Source organism: Camponotus floridanus, unplaced genomic scaffold (assembly GCF_003227725.1).
Source record: "Camponotus floridanus strain SB8 unplaced genomic scaffold, Cflo_v7.5 scaffold58, whole genome shotgun sequence".
Lineage (NCBI taxonomy): Eukaryota > Metazoa > Arthropoda > Insecta > Hymenoptera > Formicidae > Camponotus > Camponotus floridanus.
The window spans coordinates 754,374-760,488 of NW_020229747.1; positions in this window are offsets into that span (position 1 = coordinate 754,374).

Genomic DNA, 6,115 nt, shown 5'->3' on the forward strand with positions numbered 1-6,115 from the left:
GTCTCAGATTCCTGAGATAAAACATCAATTTTGAAATTGTTAAAGCTTTGCTACATCATTAGATTTCTAAATATTTTTATTTTCCGAATTTAAGATTTTTAAATATTGGATTCCTCTTATTATTTTTAATATATAATAATAGAATTGTAAATTACAATTGGACCTAGTGCAGGGTACCTGACGTCCTAGTTACATGCAAAGCGTACATCCTCTGTCCTTTTCTCGCACCCCAATGCAAGAGTGTGCTATTCCACTTCAACGGTGACATTTATCATTCGACGTAGCCGACGTAGCTGTTGGCATCGTTGTCGTTCGATATTATGGCTGTTAACGGGGACGTAATGGCATTATCTAGCCATTGTCCGACATATGATATACCGTGCAAGCTACGAAGGGGTGTGGGGAATACTAATTCGCGAACACACCAGGCAGCCGTGTCTCATCAATAGGATTTTGGTATCCTAATTTGGTGAACGACGCTTTGCCCGATTTGCATAATATTCCTCTAATCTTCTCATTTCCGATATAGTCGTTACGCGTAAAAAGTATTTCCTGCTCTGTCGGTTAACGTATAATTCGTGATATAATTTCAATTTATATTGCTAAATATACGAGAGCGTTTCGATTAATTTAACACACGTTATATAAAAATTCTTTCATTTCGAATAAAGCTGCTAATCTGGCAGCATCGTATTTTTCGACCATTCTTGTTACTCCAATTCGTACAATTGTCCTGTGCGTTTAAAATCCTCGAAGGAGGAATCACGACGATCGTATTTCGCCTTAAGAACGCCCTTAATAACGTCGCACCCCATAGCATTGGACAACCCTCGCGTTTTTGTCGCGTCACGAGAAGGAGAACGCGACGATTTTATCTCAGGAATGATTCTTGTTATAGAGTAAACAAGACAGTAGCAAGTAGCAGCACAATTACGTTGTCAAGAAGTTATGGAAAATAAGAATCTATTTGTCTTTATTTAATAATTGAAGGAGGCAAATGCATATAAATGTATTTTTTCATTATGTGAAAATAGAATTCCGTTGTTTTTAGAATAAATTTATTATTTGTTCGATATATTATAGAGATAGGCTGATTTAAAATTTATCTATGCATTTTTTTTTTAACATTATCAACTATCTTATGATTTTTAATCAATATTGCCTGTAATTATTATATTTTATATCATTTAATCTTAAATATAATTAATTTAATATAATTATGTACTAAATATTATAATACTATTACTATCGTAGTGGTACTTATATACTATTTTAGTTTATAAAAAAAATCTAAGAGTCGAAAACGAACATTTTTTTTTTACTGTAACAAAGTTCTGGTAGTTGGGATGTTGCGCTTTTCTCGATGCGCAGCGGAAAGAATGACGAAAAGTCACGAGGGTGAGAGCTCGCGTTGATAGGGGGAGAGGAAAAATAAATGATAGCCAGTGGAGCGAACTAAATGCCACTAAACGGGGGAAACTGGGATAAAAACATACGTTTCCGCTTTTCTCCCATAATATATCATAAGCATGCGCGAAAACCGGTTCCCATTGTGCGGGCCATTGTGCAAGGATAACGAATGTTTATTCGTGATCCTTGGGAGCTTCTGACGATTATCGTACTACAGTGTTTTGACTCTGCGATTTTTCATGGTCCTATCTCCCTCAACCTCGACCCGGATTGTCCCCTGCTCGCGGGGGAGAGAGCGGGGTGGACAAGGTCCTGAATGGACCACTGACGAATCACCGATGTCGCTCACATTTATGCTAAACGCGGGAAAAACTTATCGGCGCGATCGTTCCTGGGATCCCGATCCTGATTTATCCGTCAATCTAAATTCGCATAAATCAATGAGAACACGAAAGAGTCTCGTGATATTTAAGAAATATATATCTTTAGTTATCAGCATTCGTTTACAAAATTAAAAAATGTAAATAAATATTAGATGTGCATCTCTCTCTGAAAAATCTTTAGTCGTTAAATGAATTTATTTCTTATGAATCCACAGAGACAATAGTCGTCGATTTTGGGATCATCGAGAGCGAAGGGTTCGTTTAACGCAATTCGTCGCTCGTAAGGAGGTCGAAAGTGGTTCCGCAGAAGAGAAGAGGGGACAAACACGCGAAAAATCGTCCACCGTATCTAAAAGCCACCCTCTCCGAAGTTTCCTCTCTCTCCCCTCCCTCGTCGTGTTGAGGATGGCGCGTGCTACCGCCGAGCCACCGCCCCGTAATGTGTATATTATGTTAACAAATAAGTGGTCGCGGTAATAAAAGCCTGCCATGCTACGACGGGCACCCCTTTCCTCCCCTCCCCCCTCTCGCTTGCGCACGTAATGTATGCGCGGGATGTCTTGAACAATATTCCCGCGACTCCCGGCTGACATATAATGGCGCGTATAAATAATAACGTCTCCGCTCGGCATCTCTCCCCTTCCTCCTTGCAACCCTCCACTCGCTCCCCACCCCTTCCGCCAGGGACGGTGTGTGCACGATGGATGCCCTATTTTGCCAGGCGCATTGTAAAACTTTTTAAAGCTATTAGTTTATTAGTTTTTGTTATTTTTTGTAATTTATTAGTTTCTTCAATTTTTTCTGTGATAATTTCATGAAATTTATAATCAATTACCAAGTATAATAATAATAATTAAAATTACATTTTATAATTAATTTTAACTTAATAACACACAAGTTTGCAAGAACATTGCCAACGTAGTTTTTTTTCTATATGTTCTATTTGCTACCTGAAAATTGAGTGGAAGGATAAGACGCCGGGAGGAGAGAGAAGGCAGCTAAAGCAAGGCAGAGAAGGAGGAGGAGGAAGAGGAGGAGAGGAGAATAACGGGGAAAACGAGAGCAGTGGGGTGGGTGGCTGCGGGACTGAAATATGTACAAACTTGCGGCTCCTTGTTATGAGCGGTGATAAATTACATCGGCAGAAAGAGAGCGGTCGGAAGACGGGAGCGAGGACAGAGAGATGGAAGGAGGTGGGCGAGGGCGGCGCGGGGGACCGGAGAAACGCTATTATAAGTATCGCGGATATAGCGATTTTGGCGTGCGTGAAGGGGATCCGCTATGTCGCGTGTCTCGGTGATTTTTCACGGACACCGTGTATCTTCTCGGGAAAATGTGTCGCCCCCATTTTCCCCCGGATTGGTGTCTCGGGAGAAAACGCCGGAATACGTTAATGTAAATATCGAGGAGCGCGGGTTGCTGACATTTTGTCCAAGTATTTGGACGATCGTCTTCAATTTTTAATTATACCTCGGTGATTGACAGGTTTCTTTATGGAATACAATAATAAAGAAATTGGCGCTGAATCTTAAATTAGCGGAATCATATAAACGAAACGAGATTAGATTAAGGATGAGGAAATATACAAACGTTCCAATTCTATGGAAATCCTTTTAAAGCCCTTCTAGAACTTTTCTTAATTTAAGTAGATTAAATATGACTGTCAGTCTAGATAAATAAAACTTAGGATCAGATGTTCCCATTTAGCGTAAAGTGCGTGATGCGATGATAGACGTTTTGACTTTCGAGTAACTTTAAGGCGTGGATAAGTGAATGTTTCTGACGCCAAGCTTAAGCTTCATTAACCACATGGTGTATCCGGCCGAGAATGTGATTTAAGATGCGAGTCGGTCAAGCGAATAGAAATTCAGTCTCGGGAATCCAACCGTGTGGATGTGGCATGATCGTGCGGATCGCCGCTACGATCATGAAGAGAGAGGATGATGACTAGAAGGAAAATCGACGCGTCTGATCTTCCTTGATGAAGAATTCGGCGCAGCCGAAGGCAGATGCGGATCGAAAGACTCGGTGAATCGATTTAGGTCTGAATCGATGTAATCAACAGTGCGTAAGAGGAGGGAATCGCTCGAAACGTCGTTTATTAGATTGATGCGCGTTCAAACGTCAGATTAGAACAATTCGAATTTGATTCCGACGCGAAACATTATTGAAATTGCGAAATTATTTGATATTATTATACGAGTCAATCATCATATTTATCATATAATGTCATCTTTCTCTTATTCTCCTCAATGTGTTTGCAATATTTTTTTACGTTTTCCAAAATAATAAAATTTTCTAATCGCTTATGAGTATAATTAGCCATCTTGTACTTTTCTATTTCTCCTAAAAAATTTTTATAACACTAATCAAAGTGTGTTGAAAAAGAAATCATGCATTAGCATTAGGAAATTTCGCATAGAATGTCGAGAATGGTTCTTGGCTGAAGATTAATATGTCTTCGATACACAATAATAATTCGCCATCTCAGAGACATCCCTCATCGAGAAAGACGAAGACAACAAAATTCGAGGGTGAATGCATGAAAGAATCTCGCTCGTACGGCACCATAGCGTAAGATTACCAGAGAATAAAATATTCTGCGACAATAAATATAATAAATTTGTCTCAAATTTTAGATGTATAATTTTTTTATATATACAAGATGTCTGAAAAGTTTCAAAATATGTGGAACCTTTCAAGATATTGCTTTCTAGTTTCACGACGGCAATATTATTTTTCCTCGGTTTACAAATTTCGTAAAAGTCGGGGTGGGGAAAGGATTACAATTATTCCCTAGTCGATCCTCGTCTGGACCCTTTGGGTGAAATCGGTGCTACTCGGACACGTGGCGCCGGCTGACTTTCGGGTCCCATTAGCGCGATCGCGTCGCGACGACGAGGCAGAGCGCGTGCACGCCGTCATCCGTGAAACGCCGGCATCGTCGTTGAACCTCCTCGCGATGAGTGGGCGAGGGTAAGACCGAGTGCCTCGTAATGGATGACGGCGGCGCGGAAGGGTGGACGAGCGATATATCGTCGGGCTTGTCATCGTGCGGTTCGTAGCCTTGCCAACAATTACGCGCATCGGACGGCGAGCACTCATAAGTTAACTCGAAACATCGGCGGGATGGCAACGAGATTAATGGCATTAGAGAATAACTCGATGAGCGTTAGGTTTTTTTAATGGCACGAAACGCAAATTGAAACGGCCAAGTACGTGAGAAGACGCGACGCGATCGAGTAGAATGAAGTAAAATTAAAGAACAACAAAGTCATCTTGTATAATGTCATTCCATTCGATGAGAAATATTTTTATTATCCTGCCATTTTAAACATTGACAATATTATCTTCGTATAGGAAAATTCTCTAAAATATTTTGTTTTAATTTTTAATTAAATGCATGCTGCTAAAAAATTCTCTAAAATACTTTGTTTTAATTTTTAATTAAATGCATGCTGCTAAAATAATCACGTTATTATTGCAAATCGAAAGAGAGACGTTAGATCCTAAAAACGGGAGCTGTTGTGGAAGGAAGATTCTCGGGACGAAGACACTTTGTGGAGAGACTCCTTAAAGCCGGAGGACACTTTAATTCGTGCGATAATAAATGTTTGCGTTTTGCATGTATCCGGGATGTGTTGGATGCGTGGCATGTGGCAGGACCAGTATTTGTTCAGGCACGAATGGCAAATAGAACTCGGAGCCTGAAACGCGTATCCCCCGGTTTTGTCATACGTATATACGACTGCATTGTACCCGATGCACTCATCCGACTCGCGCCAATGACATAAGAATGTTTTCTACTCGAGAAGGTTTAGCGAGGCGGATATAGGGGCGATTTTTTCCCACATTTAAGACGTGTACGTTGAAAAGAGTCTAGATGTCAAGGTATAAAATACAGATTTTTGTATGAAATAAAAAAGGACGAAGGAGAATATAAGATTCCAAGCATAGGACTTTGTTAATAAGCTCCTAGAAATCTCTCCCTGATCGAAGGTACCTAATTGTCCTCGAAATCCGAGAGACAAATACTTTGAATGTTTAGAAAGAAAAACACGCGTTATAAGGAACGAAGTGAGGGGGAAAGGTTCTTCACGAGCTGCGAACTCGGAATGTACCCGTTCATTTCCATACATGCCAGCGACACGCATCACCCTTCCACCTCACGTTCCTAGCACCCTCCTACGTCGCCTGCATTCCCAGCTTCGTACACGTCGGAGACGTAACACAGTAGCTGCAGGTGCTTCAGATCGGAGGCGTCTGGGTACAACTGGAAGCGAAATCGTCTTTGCCGGTTTTAACAACGATTTTGCCAACCC